The sequence below is a fragment of the Antechinus flavipes genome, chromosome 3 (genome assembly GCF_016432865.1).
Source record: "Antechinus flavipes isolate AdamAnt ecotype Samford, QLD, Australia chromosome 3, AdamAnt_v2, whole genome shotgun sequence".
Taxonomy (NCBI): Eukaryota; Metazoa; Chordata; class Mammalia; order Dasyuromorphia; family Dasyuridae; genus Antechinus; species Antechinus flavipes.
The window spans coordinates 276,997,672-277,019,800 of record NC_067400.1 but is presented as its reverse complement, the minus strand read 5'-3'; positions in this window follow the sequence as shown (position 1 = coordinate 277,019,800).

Genomic DNA, 22,129 nt, shown 5'->3' with positions numbered 1-22,129 from the left:
TTTTCTATATTATTAATTTCTCCTTTTAATTTTAGAATTTCAAGTTTAATAATTGATTGGGGGTTTTTAATTTGTTCTTTTTCTAGCTTTTTAAGTTGCAGGTCCAATTCATTGATCTTCTCTTTCTCTATTTTATTCAAGTAAGCCTCTAAGGATATAAAATTTCCCCTTATTACTGCTTTGGCTGCATCCCATCAATTTTGGTATGATGTCTCACCATTGTCATTATCTTGATTGAAATTAATAATTGTGTCTATAATTTGCTGTTTCACCCAATCTTTCTTTAAGATGAGATTATTTAGTTTCCAATTACATTTTGGTCTATTTACACCTTTTTGTTGAATGTGGTTTTTATTGCATTGTGATCTGAAAAGAAAGCATTTACTATTTCTGCCTTCCTGCCTTTAATTTTGAGGTCTTTATATCCTAATATATGGTCAACTTTTGTTGTGTAGGTTCCATGAACTGCTGAGAAGAAAGTATACTCCTTTCTGTCACCATTCAGTTTTCTCCAGAGATCTATCATACCTAATTTTTCTAATATTCTATTTACCTCTTTAATTTCTTTCTTATTTGTTTTGTGATTTGATTTATCTAAATCTGAGAGTGCAAGATTGAGATCTCCCAGTATTATAGTTTTGCTGTCTATTTCTTCTCGCAACTCTCTTAACTTCTCCTTTAGAAAGTTAGATGCTATACCACTTGGTGCATCTATGTTTAATACTGATATTGCTTCATTGTCTATAGCACCCTTTAGTAAGATATATTTTCTTTCCTTATCTCTTTTTAATTAGATCAATTTTTGCTTTTGCTCCATCTGAGATAAGAATGGTTACCCCTGCTTTTTTGACTTCACCTGAAGCATAATAGATTCTGCTCCAGCCTTTTACCTTTACTCTGTAGTTATCTCCCTGTTTTACATGTGTTTCCTATAAACAACATTTTGTAGGCTTCTGACTTTTGATCCAGTCTGCTATCTGTTTCCTCTTTATGGGAGAGTTCATCCCATTCACATTTATGGTTAAAATTACTAATCCTGTATTTCCTGCCATCCTAATATCCCCAAATTATTTTTCCTTTTCTTGCCCTCCTTCCCTTCTTCCCTAGTATTAAACGTATTGTTCCCACTGATTTCATGCAGTTCTCCCTCTTTAGTATCTCTCCCTCCACCCTTTGAATCCTTTCTGCTTTCTTGTACCCTTCCCTTATTACTCTTTTTCCTTCTGCTTTTACCTCTCCCACTTTTTAATGAAGTGAGAGAAGAATCTCTGTAAAACAAATATGTCAATTATTTCCTCTTTGACCCAACTCTGATGAGAGTAGGATTCACACAATGTTCCTCCCCCTCTCTAAGTTCCCTCAAATATGATAGGTTTCCTTTGCCTCATCATCGCATGTAGTTTCCCTCTTTTTATCTCCCCTTTTCCCTTTTTCTGACACTATCCCCTTTTCATTTCTACTTCCCTTCTTATGTTATATTGGTAAAATGAAACATATGGTTTTTATGTATATCCACAACAGAAATACAGTTCTCAAGAATTCCTTTTACCTTTTTCTACTTCTCTTGAGTCCTGTTGTTGGAGATCAATTTTTTTTTTTGTTTGGTTTTTTCCTTAGAAACAAATGGAATTCCTCTATTTCAATAAATGTCCATCTTCTTCTTTGGAAAAAGATACTCAGCTTAGCTGGGTAGTTTACTCTTGGCTGCATTCCAAGCTCTTTTGCCTTTTGGAATATCAGATTGCAGGCCCTTCGATCCTTTAATGTTGAGGCAGCCAGACCTTGCGTGACCCTTATTGTGGCATCTCGGTATTTGAACTGTTTTTTCCTGGCTCCTTGTAAAATTTTTTCTTTAATCTGAAAATTCTGAAGTTTGGCCACAATATTCCTCAGAGTCTTTATTTTATGGTCTTTTTCAGAAGGTGTTCGATGAATTCATTCAACGCCTCTTTTAGCTTCTGATTCTATTACTTCTGGGCAGTTCTCTTTGAAGATTTACTGTAAAATAGTATCTAGGCTCTTTTTCTCATCATAGTTTTCGGGTAGTCCAATGATCCTTAGGTTATCTCTCCTAGATCTATTTTCCAGGTTTGGTGTTTTTCCAAGTAAATATTTGACATTTTTTCCCCAATCTTTCTTTTTTCTTTTTTCTTTTTTTTTTTTGGTTTTGCTTGACTGATTCTTGATGTCTCAATGAGTCCGTCATTTTTTATTTGTTCAGTTCTGATTTTTAGTGAATTATTTTCTTCATTAGCTTTTTAAATTTCTTTTTGCATATGTCCAATTGAGTTGTTTTGCTCTATGGATTTTTTTTTTCCCATTTCACTATTTTTTTTTTTTTTAGTGAATTATTTTCTTTTTCCAGTTCACAAATTCTGTTTCCCTGCATTTCTTGGAAGGTTTTTACCTTTTCTAATTCACATTTCAGTTCTTTTTCTACTTTATCAAATTTTTCTTTTAGTGAATTATATGCCTTTTCTGTACTGTCTTGCATAGCTTCTCTTTTCTTTCCCCATTTCTGTTCTAGTTCTCTTTTAAGGTTTTTAATAATCTCTTCTAGGTGAGCCTTTTGTATTGGGGACCAACAATTGTTTGGAGAGTGTCTGCTATTAGTTTCTTCAGGGTTGAAAAGCTGTTCTCTTTCTGTATAGAAACTATCAATCATTCTTTTGATTTTTTTTTTTTTTTGCTCATTTTATTAAAGCCTATATGGTCTGCCTTCACAGCCAGGAGGTTACCAGCTTCCTCTGAAGTGTAGTGTAAGATGTATGGACGGGTAGCTGACCTGCCAGCTGGCAAAAAAAGCAGCGAGGTATTGGCCTTCTCTGGGAAAGAGTTCCCCACCCTGGAGTAACTCAGGCCTGCAGGGTGGAGCTGTGAAAGTGCCCTGCAAAGAACCCCAGCTGTGTGAGATAACAACTGCCCTGAAGCTGAGAGTGAGAGTTTCACTGTCCCAAGCAAATCCCGCCCTGGGGCTGTGGGTATTAGCAGTTGAGCAGTGAATGGATTTGCAGGGACCAGAAGTGTCTGCCAAGGAAGCACAATCTGCTGGGGAAGTTCTATTACCCTAGACCAAGCCCCCCACTGTGCTGATTAAAGGCTGCCCAGGCTGTGCCCCCCTGCCATGCAGATTTGTAACTGCCCCCCACAAAAGCCCCAAACTACAGGATGTGACTGCAGGGCTACATTAAAGTCTGCCTGAGTCACTTCCGGGTTTGAGTGGTTACAGCCAGATCTCCTTAGGTTCTGGCATTTTTTAGAGGACCCTCTTTTTTAGGCTTTAATTTCTCTGCCAGTTTCCTGCTTTGTAGTTGAGGCAGAGCAGTTAGCCTATAGCAGAGTCGTCTCTATAACTTCTCTAGACACAGAGATCACCCCCACCCCTGATCTGCTCAGGACGCTAGTCTTTTGCTGCCTGTGCTGGTCTATTCCTGGCCTCTCAGGACAAGCCTTTCCTGGCAATCTTCCAGATTGACTTGGCTGGTAAATTGTAGTGCTTCTAATCTTCATGAATTTAAGCAATGAAGATCTATTTTTGAGGATGAATTAAATAGTTGGTTATGAGGGGAATGAGAGGAGCTTAGAGAAAGTCATGTGTGCCTTCTCCACCATCTTGGCTCCACCCCCAGAAGTCCAAAAACCTATATTTTTTAAGGTATTCTTCCTTTTCATTTAATTTATCGAATTTCTTGGCATAAAGTTGGGCAAAGTAACTTCTAATTATTGCTCTAATTTCTTCTTCATTAGTGGTGAGGTCTCCCTTTTCATTTTTAAGACTAACAATTTGATATTCCACTTTCCTTTTTTTAATCAGATTTACTAAGAGTTTATCATTTTTTTTTGTTTTTCATAGAATCAACTCTTAGTTTTATTACTTAATTCAATAGTTTTTTTTTTAACTTTCAGTTTTATTCACCTCTTCTTTATTTTTAGAATTTCAAGTTTAATGTTTGACTTGGGAGTTGTTAATTTCATCCTTTTCCAGCATTTTTAGTTGCAAGCCCCAATTCATTTTCCTTCTCTTTCTTATTGTATTCAAGTTGGCCTCTAGAGATATGAAATTTCCCCTTTTTACTGCTTTGGCTGCATCCCACACATTTTGGTATGATGTCTCATTATTGTCATTTTCTTGGGTAAAGTTATTATGTCTATGATTTACTGTTTCACCCAATTATAGTTTCCAATTATTTATGGTCTATTTTTCCTGGTTTTTTATTGAATGTAATTTTCATTACATCATGGTCTGAAAATAATGAATTTACTATTTCTGCCTTACTGCATTTGCATTTGAGGTTTTTATGTCCTAATATATGGTCAATTTTTGTATAGGTTCCATGAACTGCTGAAAAGAAAGTGTACTCCTTTCCGTCTCCATTTAGTTTTCTCCAAAGATCTATCATATATAACTTTTCTAGTAATCTATTGACGTCTTATACTTCTTTCTTATTTATTTTGTGTTTTGATTTATCTAATTCTGAGAGTGCAATGTTGAGATCTCCCACTATTATAGTTTTGCTGTCTATTTCTTCCTGCAGCTCTCTTAATTTCTCTTTTAAGAATTTAGATGCTACACCACTTGTTGCATATATGTCTAATATTGATATTGCTTCATTATCTATGCTATGCTTTGGCAAGATATAGTACCTTTCCTTATCTATTTTAATTAGATCAATTTTTGCTTTTGCTTAATCTGAGATCAGTTCTCTTGTTGCACAGGGAGAATTGGATTCAGAAGGTAAAAACTCGGAAAGAAAAACAAAAATGCAAATAGTTCACATTCGTGTCCCAGTGTTCTTTCTTTGGGTGTAGCTGCTTCTATCCATCATTTATCAATTGAAATTGAGTCTTTGTCAAAGAAATCCACTTCCATCAGAATACATCCTCATACAATATTGTTGTTGAAGTGTAACGTGATCTCCTGGTTCTGCTCATTTCACTTAGCATCATTTCATGTAAGTCTCTCCAAGCCTCTCTGTATTCATCCTGCCGGTCATTTCTTATAGAACAATAATATTCCATAACATTCATATACCACAATTTACCCAGCCATTCTCCAATTGATGGGCATCTATTCATTTTCCAGTTTCTAGCCACTACAAACAGGGCTGCTACAAACATTTTGGCACATATAGGTCCCTTTCCCTTCTTTAGTATTTCTTTGGGGTATAAGCCCAGAAGTAACACTGCTGGATTAAAGGGTATGCACAGTTTGAAACTTTTTGGGCATAATTCCAGATTGCTCTCCAGAATGGTTGGATTCGTTCACAACTCCACCAACAATGCATCAGTGTCCCAGTTTTCCCGCATCCCCTCCAACATTCATCATTATTTTTTCCTGTCATCTTAGCCAATCAGACAGATGTGTACTGGTATCTCAGAGTTGTCTTAATTTGCATTTCTCTGATCAATAGTGATTTGGAACACTCTTTCATATGAGTGGTAATAGTTTCAATTTCATCCTCTGAAAATTGTCTGTTCATATCCTTTGATCATTTATCAATTGGAGAATGGCTTGAGTTCTTATAAATTAGAATCAGTTCTCTATATATTTTGGAAATGAGGCCTTTATCAGAACCTTTAACTGTGAAGATGTTTTCCTAGTTTGTTACTTCCCTTCTAATCTTGTTTGCATTAGTTTTGTTTGTACAAAGGCTTTTTAATTTGATATAATCAAAATTTTCTATTTTGTGATTGATAATAGTCTCTATTTCATCTTTGATCACAAATTTCTTTCTCCTCCACAAGTCTGAGAGATAAACTATCCTATGTTCCTCCAATTTATTTATAATCTCGTTCTTTATGCCTAAGTCATGGACCCATTTCGATCTTATCTTGGTATATGGTGTTGAGTATGGGGATGAATTCTTTCAATGCTTATTTTGTCCTCTGTTTCTATAACTTCTGGGCAGTTCTCTTTGATAATTTCCTGGAAAATTGTGTCCAGACTCTTTTTTTCATCATATTTTTCAGGGAGTCCAATAATTCTCTTATTGTCTCTCCTAGATCTTTTTTCTACCTCTGTTGGGGAAAAGGGAAAAGGGAAGGAGTAAGCTAAGTGGAAGGGAATACAGTGAGGAAAAGGGTTAAGATAGTGAAAGGAACTCTAAAGTGGGAGGAGGGACACTAAAAAGGGAAAGTATTTGACATTTTTCCCATTATTTCATTTTTTTGCTCTTGCTTTAACTGATTTTTGGTGTCTCTTCAAATCACTCATTTCCATTTGTTTAACTCTGATTTTCAATGAAGTATTTTCTTCACTCACTTTTTTATATATTTTTTATAATTGTCCAAGTGAGTTGTTTTGTTCTACAGAATTTTTTTTTCTATTTCAACAATTTTATTTTTTAGAGAGCTGTCTTCTTTTCCCAACTCACTAATTCTGTTTTTCAAGGATTTGATTTCTTTATCCACTCTGTCTTTAAATGTGTGGGATGACTTATCCAGACTTTCTTGCCAAGCTTCCCTTTCCTTTTCCCATTTTTCTTCTAGCTCTCTTGTGAGAGCCTTTTTAATTTCTTCTATGAGAGTCTCATGTGTTGAGGACCAGATCATATCCCCCTTTGGGGATTCATCTGGAGACAGTCTGTTTTTAGTCTTCTTGGGGTTTAAAATTCTGCTCTCTATCCATATAGAAGCTATTAATTGTTAGAGTGCACTTTAAATTTTTGATCATTTTGTCAAAGAAGAATCAAAGAAAACAAACTAAAAAGAAAATCAAATGGTGTGTTTTTTTTTTGTTTTGTTTTCTTTTGTTTTGTTTTTTTGGTCTGGATGGTATTACCCACCTTTTTCTACATACTGCAGAGGGAAGCAGAGAGGCACTAGCAGGACAGCAATGACTGTGCTGTCTCTGTGCTTTACAACTCTAAGAACCTGCTGGGACACTATGAGTGGGTGTGATCAGGTCCCAAGAGACCCTAGCTTTTCAGGGTTATAGTCTTCACCCACTGTGTTTTTAGCTTCTCTGCTTCTCTACTGGCTTGCTGCCAGGGCAAAGTAGCCAATACTATGTTAAAGCTCTCTCCACAGAAATGATCACCCTACCCACCCCTCTTGTCTGCTCAGCTGTGAGCTGCTTGCCTTACTCTGTCTGCTGTGCTGCTGCTGCTACCTGCCTTCAGTCTGCATCTGATCTAACCATCCCCACCTGTGAGTAAAGACAGACCTTTTCTGGCAAATTTTCAGGATAATTTCTCTTGGTAATTATTTGTTTGTAAGTGTGTGTGTGTGTGTGTGTGTGTGTGTGTGTGTTTCAGTCAAGCACTAATTCTGAAGCTTGTCATGAAATAAATTATTCTGAGAGAAAGCATGGACTTTAAGTAGATGTATGTATCCTCTCCACCATCTTGGCCAGAAATCAAGGCACATTTTTAACATGCTTTCTATACTGTTTAATTATTAGTATTAGTTATTTAAAACTATTTGCTCTACAAAAAACAATAAAACTGCTTTAAATGATATTACAAAATTAAAAATTTGTAAAAACAAATGTAAAAAAAAGATTTTGCTTTTAAGAGCAGCTTATAAATCATGGCCTTCTGCCATATAACTCTATTAATGTTGGAAGAGATCTCAGAGATGACTTGCTCCAACACTTATTTTTTTTTTTGTTTGTTTGGTGATGAGGACAATAAAATTGAAGTTTCCTGACTTCTAAACTGGGTGAAGAAACTCCCTCTACCAATGCAAATGTCTAACTGTTCTGCAGCACATAGTATTAAAAAGTTGAGTGGGGACACTGAGAACTTAAGTGAGTGCTAGTCACACCCAGTGTGCACCAGAAGTTAGACTTGAGCTAGTTTTTCCTGGCTGAGTCCAACTCTCTTCCTGTCCTGCCAACTAAGTCCAAAAAGATTGACTAATTACAAAACATTATGTGCTTAATATTAAATATGGGTAATCAAAAACATTTAATAAGCCCTTACTTGGTGGCAGACATTGTGATAGTTGCTAGAGACAAAACAAAAACAAAAATAAAGAGTAAAACAACCCCCATTCTGTAGGAATTTCCTTTCTAACAGGGGAAGAGTTTATCAAGACAATTTGTTAGTCATAAATAGATAGGTATCTAAATATATAGCATTGTAACTTCCTCTTCCTTATTTCTCTGAAATAAGATTTTACACATATAGCACATGGCTGTAACTGGGTTTTGGTTTGGTGAATTTTATTGCCATTGTTTCTTTGTTTTTTTGATTTTAAAGCATCTGGGAGTAGACAGAGCTATGATTTTATTGGTATAGATAATTCCTGGTGAGGAAATATTTTCTACTCTACAATATTTTAAAATATTCTTTAAATAAAATTTAATAATAATACTTATTATTATCATTAATACCATTAAATATTTTAAATACTTTTTTAACTTTAATAATAATAATATAATCATTATTATAATTATTATGAACTTCCTGCAATCCTAAGACATTAGGTCAGTTGTCCTGTGCCCTCTAGCCAGGATATTTCACAGGTAGGACTTTTAAATAAAAATCTTCCTGAATTGGAGGCTAATTTTCTAATTACTATGCTACTAACTTTCTGTTCTAAATATAAGACATCAATAAACTAATATCCTTTCTTTATTTACTGATCTATTGCATTGTCTTTTCCTTCTATTACATTAACACCTGAATCCTATATCTTTACATTCCTTTAGTTTGAAGTTCTGTGTATTTCATACATACTCTTATCTTGAATATTGATTGAAATCTATTTGAATGAATTTTTTCTTGTTAATGTTTCTTTTTATACAACAAATTGAGCATTTCCTCTATTTCAACCAATACTATTTATTCAACAGCCCCATTTAAATAAACACCCAACTTTCTCCATCAAGTAAAAATAGAATTATTTCAGAATTGTGTTAACATGGCAGAAACATCTTTGGATGAATCAGAGTTAAAGAGATTAATTTATCAGTGAATCCTTACTTCTTTCTTAAATCAAAGGTATGAAAACCCTGACATATTGATAGATTTAAGTTTCATCTTGTTAGTTACTGATTAAGAATGGATTGTCTTGCCCAAAAGGCTTTCAAACTGCATATATCCTTTGATCAAGCAGTGGCTCAACTGGGTCTGTATCCAAAAAAAAAAAAAAAAATCATAGTAAATGGGGAAAGGATCCATATGTGCAAAAATGTAGCAACCCTTTTTATAGTGGCAAGGAATTGGAAATTGAGTGGATGAACATCAATTGAGGAATGGCTGAATAAATTATGATATATTAATGTGATGAAATATTATTGTTCTATAAGAAACAATCATCAAGATGATTTCAGAAAGGCCTGGAGAGAATTACGTGAACTGATGCTAGGTGAAGTGAGTAGAACCAAAAGAACATGGTACACAGCAACAACAAGATCATGTGAAGATAAGCTCCAATGGATTTGGCTCTTTTCAACAATGAAATGTATTCAGGCCTATTCCAATAGACTTATGATGGAGAAAGCCATCTCTATCCAGAAAGAGGACTGGGTATGGTTCACAACAGAGTATTTTCACATTGTTTGTTCCTGTTTGCTTGATTTTTTTCCTCATTTTTTTTCTTTTTTGATCTGATTTTTTTGTTTGTAGCATGATTAATGTGGAAATATGTTTAGAAGAATTACACATGTTTAACCTATACTGGATTACTTACATTCAGTGAAGGGGGTAAAAGAAAGGGAAGGAAAAAAAAAACACAAGGTTTTGTAATGGTGAATGTTGAAACTTATGTTCGCATGTATTTGAAAAGTTAAAAAGCTATTATTAACTTTCCCCCCTGAGGCAATTGAAGTTAAGTGACTTGCCCAGGGTCACATAGCTAGAAAGTATTAAGTGCTGAGACCAGATTTGAACTAAGATCCTCCTGATTGTAGGGCTAGTGCTCTATCAACTGTGCCACCTAGTTGCCCTATTAATTTTTTTAATGCTTACTGGTGGAAAAAAAAATTAGAAATAGATTAAATTTGGAATAAGGAAAGGTATTTAAATGAAAATAATGAATTTTCTTTTGGACATATTGAGTTTGAGATAGCTATGGAACATTTAAGTCAAATTGTCTACATGGAGACAGATGAAATTAGAAAGCACACTGGACCTAGATTTATAGACCTGAGAGTCATCTGCATAAAGATTATAACATCCTTGAGAATCATTGAGTCATTGAGAGACAATGTTTATATAGAGAGACAGCCTTTGGGAAATGGAGCCACAATTATGGGCAATTACTACATTTAATATTCATTCAGTAGAATGTAAAGATGTGAATCTAATTTGATTGCTCTTTAGCATACTTGAAAAAAAAAATCTCTATCTGATTGGGTTTCACAGGCTTCCCCTTAAAATATATATTACTTTCATACTTTAGATCTACAAAGGACTTCAGAGGATTAATCTGCCATAACTAATTTTCAGAGGATTAATCTGACATAACTAATCAAAAATTTCTTTCACTACAGCACTCTGAAATGACCATTCTTGCTCTCCCTGAGATTTCCAGTGATGGGGAACCCATGGCTTTTGATAACAGCTTATCTACTTCTTGGATGCTTCTAAATCAGAGAAAGGTTTTTTTTTTTTTTTTTTTTTTTTTTTAATCCATCAAAAACTGTCTGTATACCTTCCAACAATTATTCCTGGTTGTACGCTCTAGATCTAAATAAAGTCTTATTTTTTTTTAAATAATATAGCACTTAAGATAATATCAAGAAGTTTTGCATAGGACTATAGAAATTTTCCAGATTATTCCCTTACTTGCAAATGCTTCAACTTATCTGTGTTCTCATTGATTTGGGAATTACCTTCAATGGTACAGATCTGACCCCATCGATGCCTGTCTATTCATTTCTTATACCAATAGTTCTCCAGAAGGGTCTCACCCAATTTACTAGAGGCCTTCCTTGCTTTTCTACAACATTATGAAAGTATCAGTGGAATAATGGTTCTCAAATTCCTGAAGTATTCACTTAATACCTTTTCTTCTAAATTTACTGTATGTAAGAAACCTAGAGGATTTAAAATGCAACAAAAAGATCATATGTGTTGTTTACATCTTGGCATTCTTATTTACTAACTGATGATACATTGTATGTACATGTACATGATTTTGGACAAGTCATACAAATTCTGTTTCTACATCAAAGAAATAGAAGGGATATTAGAGAGAATATTTAATCAAGCCTTCTCATTAATATATATTTTTAAAATATATATGTTGTTAATTCATTTTTCATGTAAGAATTTTTTAATTTATAAAAATAAAATAAAATAAACAAAAAGCATGATAGGGGGAAAGTATAATAAAGGGGGAGGGCTACTTGAGGCAAGTGGTACCAATAAGTTAAATACTGGGGAGGACGGTAAGGGGGAAAGGAAAGAGAAAAGTACAATATAGGGATAATAAGATGGCAGAAAATACAAAATTTGTAATTTTAACTGTAAATGTGAATGGGGTGAACTCTCCCATAAAGAGGAGGCAGATAGCAGACTGGATTAAAAGTCAGAATCCTACAATATGTTGTTTACAGGAAACACATTTAAAGCAGGGTGAGACACACAGAGTACAGGTTAAAGGCTGGAACAGAATCTATATATGCTTTAGGTGCAGTAAAAAAAAAAAAAAAAAAAAAAAAAGCAGGGCTGGCATCCTGCTCTCAAATCAAGCAATAGCAAAAATTGATCTAATTAAAAGAGATAAGGAAGGAAATTATATCTTGCTAAAGGGCACCGTACATAATGAAGCAATATCAATACTAAACATATATGCATCAAACATATACCATATGGGTATAGGATCTAAATTCCCAAAGAGAAGTTATAGACAGCAAAACTATAATACTGGGGGATTTCAACCATGCACTTTCAGAACTAGATAAATCAAATCACAAACAAAAAGAAAGAAGTTAAAGAGGTAAATAGGATACTAGAAAATTTAGATATGATAGATCTATGGAAAAAAAAAAACTGAATGAAGACAGAAAAAAGTTCCCTTTCTTCTGGCAGTTCTTGGAACCTGTACAAAAATTGACCATATATTAGGACATAAAGACCTCAAAATCAACTGCAGAAAGGTAAATGCATTCTTTTCAGATCACTATACAATAAAAATTACTTTCAATAAAAAAGCCCAGAGAAAATAGACCAAAAAGTACTTGGGAACAATAATCCCATCCAAAAAAATGAGTGGATGGAACACCAAATCATAGATACAATTAATAATTTCACACAAGAGAATGACAATAATGAGACAACATACCAAAATGTGTAGAATGCAGCGAAAACAGTAATAAGGGGGAATTTTATATCTCTAAGAAGCTTACTTGCATAAAATAAAGAAAGAGAAGATGAATTACTTAGGTTTCCAACTAAAAAAGCTAGAAAAAGAGCAAATTAACCCCCTCCTCCAATCAAACACTAAAATTAAAATTCTAAAAATAAAGGGAGAGATTAATAAAATCGAAAGTTAAAAAAATTGAATTAATAAATAAAAATAAGAGGTGGTTTTATGAAGAAAACAACAAAATAGATAAACCTTTGGTAACTCTGATTAGAAAAAGGAAAGAGGAAAATCAAAATGTTGGTCTTAAAAATGAAAAAGGAAAACTTTCCACTAATGAAAAAGAAATTAGAGCAATAATTAGGAGTTACTTTGCCCAACTTTACGCCAATAACTTCAATAATCAAAGTAAAATGGATGACTACCTACAAAAATATAGATTGCCCAGATTAACAAAGGATAACATAAATTGCTTAAATAGTCCCATTTTAGGAAAAAAAAAGTAGAATAAATTATTAATCTACTGCCTAAGAAAAAATTCCCAGGACCAGATGTATTTACATATGAATTCTACCAAACATTTAAAGAACAATTAACCCCAATGATATATAAACTATTTGAAAAAAAGGAATTGAAGGAGTCCTACCAAATTCCTTTTATGACACATACATGGTACTGATACCTAAACCAGGTAGGATGAAAACAGAAAAAAAAAGTAATATTAATGAATATTGATGCAAAAAACTTAAATAAAATATTAGCAAAGAGATTACAGAAAATCATAACAAAGGATAATACACCATGACCAAGTAGGATTTATGCCAGAAATGAAGGGCTGGTTCAATATTAGGAAAACAATTAGCATAATTGACTGTATCAATAATCAAATTAACAAAAACCATACAATCATCTCAGTAGATGCATAAAAAGCATTTGATAAAATCCAATGTCCATTCCTATTAAAAACACTAGAGAATATATGAATAAATGGACTTTTTCATAAAATAGTCAGTGCATGTCTTTAAAACTATCAGCAAGCATCTTATGTAATAGGGATAAACTGGAACCATTCCCAGTAAGAACAGGAGTGAAACAAGGTTGCCCACTATAACCATTACTATTCATTTTTTTATTTTTTAGAAATGCTACCTTTGGCAATGAGATAAAGAAAGAGATTAAAGTAATTAGAATAGGTAATGAGGAATCCAGAGTATCACTTTGCAGATGATGTGATGGTATACTTAGAGAACCCCAGAGAATCTATTATAAAGCCATGAGAAATAATCCACAAGTTTAGCAAAGTCACAGGATACAAAATAAATCCACATAAATCATCACCAACAAAATCCCATAATAAGAGATACAAAAGAAATTCTATTTTAAATAGCAAACAAAACTAATGCAGACAAGTTTAGAAGGGAAGCAATAAACTGAAAAAAAAAACATTTTTTACAGTCAAGGGTTCTGATAAAGGCCTTATTTCCAAAATGTATAGAGAATTGACTCAAATTTATAAGAAATCAAGCCATTCTCTCGTAGATAGATGGTCAAAGGATGTAAATAGACAATTTTGAGATGAAGAAAATTAAGTTATTTCTAGTCATATGAAAAAGTGTTGCTCCAAAGAGATACTAAAGAAGGGAAAGGGACACATATGTGCCAAAATGTTTGTGGCAGCCCTGTTTGTAGTGGCTAGAAGCTGGAAAATGAATGGATGTCCATCAATTGCAGAATGGTTGCATAAATTGTGGTATATGAATGTTATGGAATATTATTGTTCTGTAAGAAATGACCAGCAGGATGAATACAGGGAGGACTGGCGAGACTTAGATGATCTGATGCTAAGTGAAATGAGCAGAATCAGGAGATCATTTTATACCTCAACAATGATACTGTTTGAGGATGTATTCTGATGGAAGTGAATCTCTTCAATAAAGAGTGCTAATTCAGTTTCAATTGATCAAGGATGGACAGAAGCAGCTACACCCAAAGAAAGAACACTGGGAAATGAATATAAACTGCTTGAATTTTTGTTTTTCTTCCCAAGTTATTTATACCTTCTGAATCCAATTTTCCCTGTGCAACAAGAGAACTGTTTGGTTCTGCACACATATATTTTATCCAGGATATACTGTAACCTATTTAACATGTAAAGGACTGCTTGCCATCTAGGGGAGGGGGTGGAGGGAGGAAGGGGAAAAATCAGAACAGAAGTGAATGCAAGAGATAATGCTGTAAAAAATTACCCTGGCATGGGTTCTACAAAGAAAAAAGTTATTAATAATAATAATAAGTAAATAAATAAATAAAAGAAAGAGAGAGAAAAAAAAAGAAAAAGTGTTCCAACTCATTATTGATCATAGAAATGCAAATTAAGACAACTCTGAGATACCACTCCACACTTCTCAAATTGGCTAAGATGACAGGAAAAGATAATGATAAATGTTGGAAGGGCTGTGGGAAAACTGGGACATTGATAGATTGTTGGTGAAATTGTGAAAGAATACAACCATTCTGGAGAACAATTTGGAACTATGCTCAAAAAGTTATCAACTGTGTGTACTCTTTGATCCAGCAGTGTTACTTTGGGCTTATATCCCAAAGAGATCTTAAAGAAGAGAAAGGGATCCCCATGAGCAAAACTATTTGCGGCTACTCTTTTTGTAGTGGATAGAAACTGGAATTTGAATGGATGCCCATTAATTGGAGAATGACTGAGTAAACAATGGTTTACAAGTATTATGGAATATTATTGTTATGTAAGAAATGACCAGAGGGATGATTTCAGAGAGGCTTGTCAAGACCTACATGAATTGACGCTAAGTGAAATTAGCAGAACCAGGAGATCATTATACATGGTAACAACAAGATTATATGATGATCAATTCTGATAGATGTAGTTGTTTTCAACAATGAGATGATTCAAACCAGTTCCAATTGTTCAGTAATGAAGAGAATCAGCTATACTCACAGAGAGAAATATGGGAAATGAGTGCAAACTACAACATAGCATTTTCACACTTTCTGTTATTGTTTGCTTGCATTTTTGTTTTCTTTCTCAGGTTTTTTTTTTTTTTTTACCTTTCTAGATCCAATTTTTCTTGTGCAGCAAGATCTCTACAGATATGTATATGTTAGATTCAACATATATTTTAATATATTTAACATGTATTGGACTACCTGCCATCTAGGGAAAGAAGTGTTGAAAAATGACTCATGCATATGTTTTATAAATAAAATGCTATAATAATAATAATAAAAATAAAAGAAAAATAAGAATTGGTCTCAGACCATGAAAGAGCTCAACAGGGATTTTGAAAATCAAGAGAGGCAGAGGAAAAAAAATGGGAAGTGAAATGAGAGTATTGCACAAAGAAATATGAAAAGTTAATGAGAAAAAAAAAGCTTTAAAAGAAAAATTTGCAGGGAGTATTCCAACAAAATGGTAGAGTATTGGTAAATTTCAAGCTTTTCTAATTTTTCCCATAAAAAGTACAAAGTTGTTCCTCTCTGCAAGCACAGACTGGTGAAAAATCAAGAACACCTGAGATAGATCAGGGATCCTTTTAATGCAATCCAAAAAGATCTGAAGAAAGACTTCAGACTAGGGATTAGTCCATGCAAACATGTGAGCTAGCTCTTTAGAAATATCTAGTAGGGATTCATTGGGCTAGCTGGGTATGTCTGGAACCTCAGATGGAACCTCAGAGACTTTCACCTCCCAAAAAATCTGCAGAGTTGGGGTATGAGTCTGGAAAGAATGCGTGTACCTCAGTTTATTGGGAATGCCAGACCCAACTATGCTGCTGAGCTGTGGCTGTGGGTAAAAAATTAAATTAAATTAAATAAAAAAAACAGCATTAGTGAGTGCAGAAAGAGTAGGGCAGGGAAGCTGGCAACTATGGGCACTTGCAGGAGGGGGCAGGTCTTGGTTTGGGATAACTGGTCAGAGTGGAGAGCTGAAAGAAAGCTTGAGGTACCATTCCTCCACCCCACAATTAAAGGTGCTTACACAAATATTTCTTATTAAAAAAATGTACTGGCAAAGAAGAAAAAACTCACCATTGAAACATATTAGAGGAAACTACCAGGAATATTATAGTCAAATTCAAGAATTCCCAGATCAAGGATACAATATTAAAAGTAATCAGAAACAAACAATTCACATATCATGGAACCACAGTCAGAATAACACAAGATTTAGCAGCTTTTACATGGAAGGATGAGAGGGCTTAAAATATGATATTCCAGAAAGCAATGAAACTGGGATTACAACCGAGGATAACCCACCTAGAAAAACTGAGTATGTTTTTTCAGGGCAAAAGTGAATATTCAATAAAACAGAGAACTTTCAAGCATTCATCATACAGAAATTTTATTCTCAAATTCAGGGCTCCAGAGACTATAAAGAGATAATCAAGATAGGGAAATCTTAAGGGATTTATAAGGTTTACCTGTTTACATTCCTATCTAGAGAATGATACTTGTAACTCGTAAGATATTTTCTCATTATTAAAGCAATTAGATGGATTTTATACGTGTGTGTGTATGTGTGTGTGTGCACACTCGCACATATATATCCTCAAAGGGCACAGCTGGGGGTTGAATATGAAGAGATATTATAAAAATATTAAAAAGTGAGAGAGGAATGAATTGGGAAAAAAGAAAATTGAGAGGTAGAATAGCATAAGTTTTCTTCCATAAAAGAAGCAAAAATAACTTTTTTTCAGTAGAGGAGTAATGGTTGAGGTGAGGGAGAGAGAGTGAAATATCTTCAGAATTAGATCAAAGAGGAACTAACATTATTCAGTAAGACCACAGAAATTTGTCTTACCAGCCGAAAAGTAGGGAAGGAAGAGAATACCAGAAAAGGGGAGGGTGGTAGAAGAGAGAGCAGGGTGTAAAAGGGAAAGGCAAACTAGAGAATTAAGGCTATAAAAGTTTCCTTTGAAATAAAAAAAAAAACTTTCTTATTAAAAATAATAAATTTTATATAGAGTAAATATTTTTAAAAGACAAGAAAAGAAAATTTTCTCTATTGTTGTGTTCTACCTGCTAAAAACCATTACATAAATTTTGCATTTCCTCTACAATTACATAACTCAAGATGGGAGCAGAACTATACTGAATAGTTGTTTGATTTGTGATTTTTTGTTTTATTCCTCATTTCTGAATATGTAGAAGCTTGGGCTCCAATGAAAAGTTCAAATACTATAGAGAACTGACTCAAATTTATAAGAAATCAAGCCATTCTCCAATTGATAAATGGTCAAAGGATATGAACAGACAATTTTCAGAGGATGAAATTGAAACTATTACCACTCATATGAAAGAGTGTTCCAAATCATTATTGATCAGAGAAATGCAAATTAAGACAACTCTGAGATACCACTACACACCTGTCAGATTGGCTAAGATGACAGGAAAAAATAATGATGAATGTTGGAGGGGATGCGGGAAAACTGGGACACTAATGCATTGTTGGTGGAGTTGTGAACGAATCCAACCATTCTGGAGAGCAATCTGGAATTATGCCCAAAAAATTATCCAATTGTGCATACCCTTTGATCCAGCAGTGTTTCTATTGGGCTTATATCCCAAAGAAATACTAAAGAAGGGAAAGGCACCTGTATGTGCCAAAATGTTTTTGCAGCCCTGTTTGTAGTGGCTAGAAACTGGAAAATGAATGGATGCCCATCAATTGGAGAATGGCTGGGTAAATTGTGGTATATGAATGTTATGGAATATTATTGTTCTGTAAGAAATGACCAGCAGGATGAATACAGAGAGGACTGGCAGTCTTACATGAACTGATGCTAAGTGAAATGAGCAGAACCAGGAGATCATTATACACTTCGACAACGATATTGTATGAGGACATATTTTGATGGAAGTGGATTTCTTTGACAAAGAGACCTAACTGAGTTTCAATTGATAAATGACGGACAAAAGCAGCTATACCCAAAGAAAGAACACTGGGAAACGAATGTGAACTATCTGCATTTTTGTTTTTCTTCCCGGGTTATTTATACCTTCTGAATCCAATTCTCCCTATGCAACAAGAGAACTGTTCAGTTCTGCAAACATATCTAGGATATACTGCAACATATCCAACATATAAAGGACTGCTTGCCATCTAGGGGAGGGGGGGGAGGGAGGGAGGGAAAAAAAAAATTGGAACAGAAACGAGTGTCAATATAAAGTAATTATTAAATAAAAACTAAATTAAAAAAAGAGAAAAGTTCAAATACTTATGCCACTTACTTTTCTTTGATGTTGATAAATATTTTTATTCTACTTCATTTTATATGGAACTTTCACATGCAAAATACCCACTTGATCTTTACCACTTTATGTAAAAGAGGTAAATCAGGAACTATTATATTTTATAATTAAGAAATTGTATCTCAAAGACATTAAAACACTTTATAGAAAAAATAAATACAAAGCATTTATAGAGTTATATGAAATAGTTTCAAGAAAAAACAGCAATGATGTTAGGGTTCTTATAAGGTACTAAGTGGAAATGATGAGATAATGATTCTCTAACTGGCATGTTCTTAGTACTTACTATAATTCCACAAGATTCACACCTTTAAGAGAACATATATAAGGAGGAGCTCTCAGGGTCAAAGAACACAAGCCCATTAGAAGCTCTTGGGGGAGGAGACAGATTCATTCCATCTTCCACCTTTGTGATGGCTGGAGGCTGAAGCTGACTGAGGCAATGGACTAGCGGCAGGAGCTCTTGGAACCAAGGAGAAAGATAGGCCTCTAAGAAAGATAAATGAGTCGAAGGAAGGAGACAAGACTTGGAAAGATATAATAAAGGATTTGGACTTTAATACCTGGCTGCATTCGGGGTGATTACACTGAACTGAAAGGAAGGCTGCTCCCAGAATGTCCATCTTCTTCCCTGGAAAAAGATGCTCATTCTACCTGGGTAAGTTATTTTTGGTTGCATACCAAGTTTCTTAGCCTTTCAGAATATCATATTCCAGGCCCTTCGATCTTTTAATGTGGATGCTGCTAGATCCTGGGTGATCCTTATTGTGGCTCCTTGATACTTGAATTGGGTTTTTCTAGCTGCTTGCAATATTTTTTCCTTCGTCTGAGGGTTCTGGCATTTGGCCACTATATTCCTTGGTGTTTTGATTTTAGGATCCCTTTCAGTGGGTGATTGATGAATTCTTTCACTGTTTATTTTTTCCTCTGTTCCTATGACTTCTGGGCAGTTCTCTTTGATAATTTCCTGGAAAATAGTGTCCAGGCTCTTTTTTTCATCATGCTTTTCTGGGAGTCCAATGATTCTCAGATTGTCTCTCCTGGATCTGTTTTCCAGGTCTGTTGTCTTCCCCAGAAGGTATTTCACATTCTTTTCCATTGTTTGATTTTTTTGGATTTGCTTGACTGATTCTTCTTGTCTCCTCGAGTCATTCAATTCCAATTGTTCAATTCTGATTTTCAGTGAAGTATTTTCTTCACTCACTTTTTAAAAATCTTTTTCTAATTGTCCCATTGAGTTCTTTTGTTCTGTGGAATTTTTTTTCCAATCTGCCAATTTTGTTTTTTAGAGAGCTATTTTCTGTTTCCAGTTCACCAATCCTATTTTTCAAGGATTTTATTTCTTTATCCACTCTCTCTTTAACTGACTTCTCCAGGCTCTTTTGCCAAGCCTCCCTCTCCTTTTCCCAAGCCTCCCTCTCCTTTTGCCAAGCCTCACTCTGCTTGTCCCATTTGTCTTCTAGCTCCCTTGTGAGAGCCTTTTTAATTTCCTCCATGTGATTCATCTGTGCTGAGGAACAGATGATCTCCTCCTTTGGGGATTCACCTAGAGACTGTCTGTTTTTAGTCTCCTCAGGATTTAGAGTCTGCTCTCTATCTGTATAGAAGCTGTCAAGGGTTAAAGTCCTCTTCAGTTTCTTGCTCATTCTGTCTAATAATCAAAGAAAAACTAGCAAAGAAAAAAAAAATGGAGTCTTTCTTTGGGCGAGGGGCTGGGTGGTGTTACCGAGCTTCCTCTACAGACTGCGAGGGGGCAGCAGTGAGGCACTAGCCTTACTGTGCTGCGCCTGCGCTCTGGGATCCCAGAGCATGCTGAGTCACTGGGGGGGGGGGGGGGGGAAGGGGAGGAGGCCAGGTCCCGAGAGACTCCAGCTGTTTGGGGTTGTATTCTTCACCCCCGGTGTTTTTAGCTTCTCTGCTGGGCTGCTGTCTTTCTGCCAGGGTAAAGTATCCAGTCCTGTAGCAAAGCTCTCCCCACAGAGACAACTGAGATCACTCCCCACTCCCTCTCCAGTCTGCTCCCGTGCTCTCACTGCCGCTGCCTGCTGCCTGCGCCTGATCTAAAACTGTCCCAGCCCTCCAATAAAGACAGACCTTTCTTGGCGAATCTCAAGGATGGCTTCTCTTGGTAACTATTTGTGGGTTTTTTTTTTTCAGTCAAGCATTAATTTAGAGGCTTGTAATCAAATGGATAGTGAGAGAAAGAGCGGAGCTACACAGCTGTGTGCCTCCTCTCTGCCATCTTCACCGGAAGTCCATCTTTAGAGTTTTTTCAAGACAAATTGTTGGCAATATGTTAATAAAATTATTTGAATAGTGGTTTGACTATATGGAATTCAGACTTCTTTTCAATGCTAACTCTGAGACATGTGAATGCATATAATTCTCATCTATCAACTTTTGTCTCACATACTTGAAAATGTTGTTTATCCAGTCACATATTTATATTTGAAATTAATATGAATATAGTTTAACTGTGATTTGAGAATTTTATGATGGCTCTTTAATAAACTCTGGTGAACCAGAAAGTTAGTCATTGGGAGTTTGTAATCTTCATTTAGAAATGAAGATCACATCCTTGAGTCAATTAGCATTTTTGCCTCATAAATTTCCCTGAAGAAAACACTTCAGTTCTAGATAGATGTCTTACTAAGTTTGTTTCTTAGTATTGATTGTACTAGCAATTGATCAATAGAATATTAATGAATCAATAGGATCTCATCGGCACTTCAAGAAAAAAAAATCAACAGTTGTTTGAGATAGCCTTAGTAAACACCTTAGACAGTTTTCAGCAAATATGTTTTAAGGGGTCAGATAACTGGTCAGAAGGGTATTATAGGGGATATTTGCTGGTACTTTAAGTACAGGATTGTGTTACAGTGACCACATGCAGTTCTGGGTTGTAATCATAGATAGCAGAGGAGCAAGGGAAGGAATGGGCAACCTGGACACAGTTTCATGCTGGAAAAGAATGCTTCTGGGCACATACAAGAGCATAGTTCAAAAAAATCTGGGATCACACCTGACCTTAGGTCACACTATCTTGAATGAATTAAAAAATTTACCAATCCCAAGAACACTGAACACAGCAACATGAAATGCCCGAAGCTTGATAATGTTTCCCATCAATCCCAGGAGCAAAGACCTCCTGGGATTTTTATTATAAAGTTAAAAGTTAAAAATAGTCTGGAAAATTAGCAAACAACTAAAATATCCCCTAAATAAAATTACTATGATGACAGGGAATATCAAAGTACAAACTCTGAAGAAGACAACAAACTTAAATCAGTAAATTATAAAGCCTCAAAGAAAAAGTCAATTGGTCTCAAAAAAATAATTCCTGGAAATCCTCAAAAAGACTAAAAATATTAAATAAGAAAAAAAGAGAGAAAGTGGGGAAAGAAATGATATGCTACTCTAAGAAAATCATGAGGAAAGAGTCAGATACTTGGTAAAAGTAAAAAATAATAATGCAAAAAAAATAATAATAGCACCTTTAAAAAAGAAATTGCTTTGAAAAGCAGAAATAGCCAAATTGTGTGTGTGTGAGTGTGTGTGTATCACAATTCAATAAAGAAAAGACCTT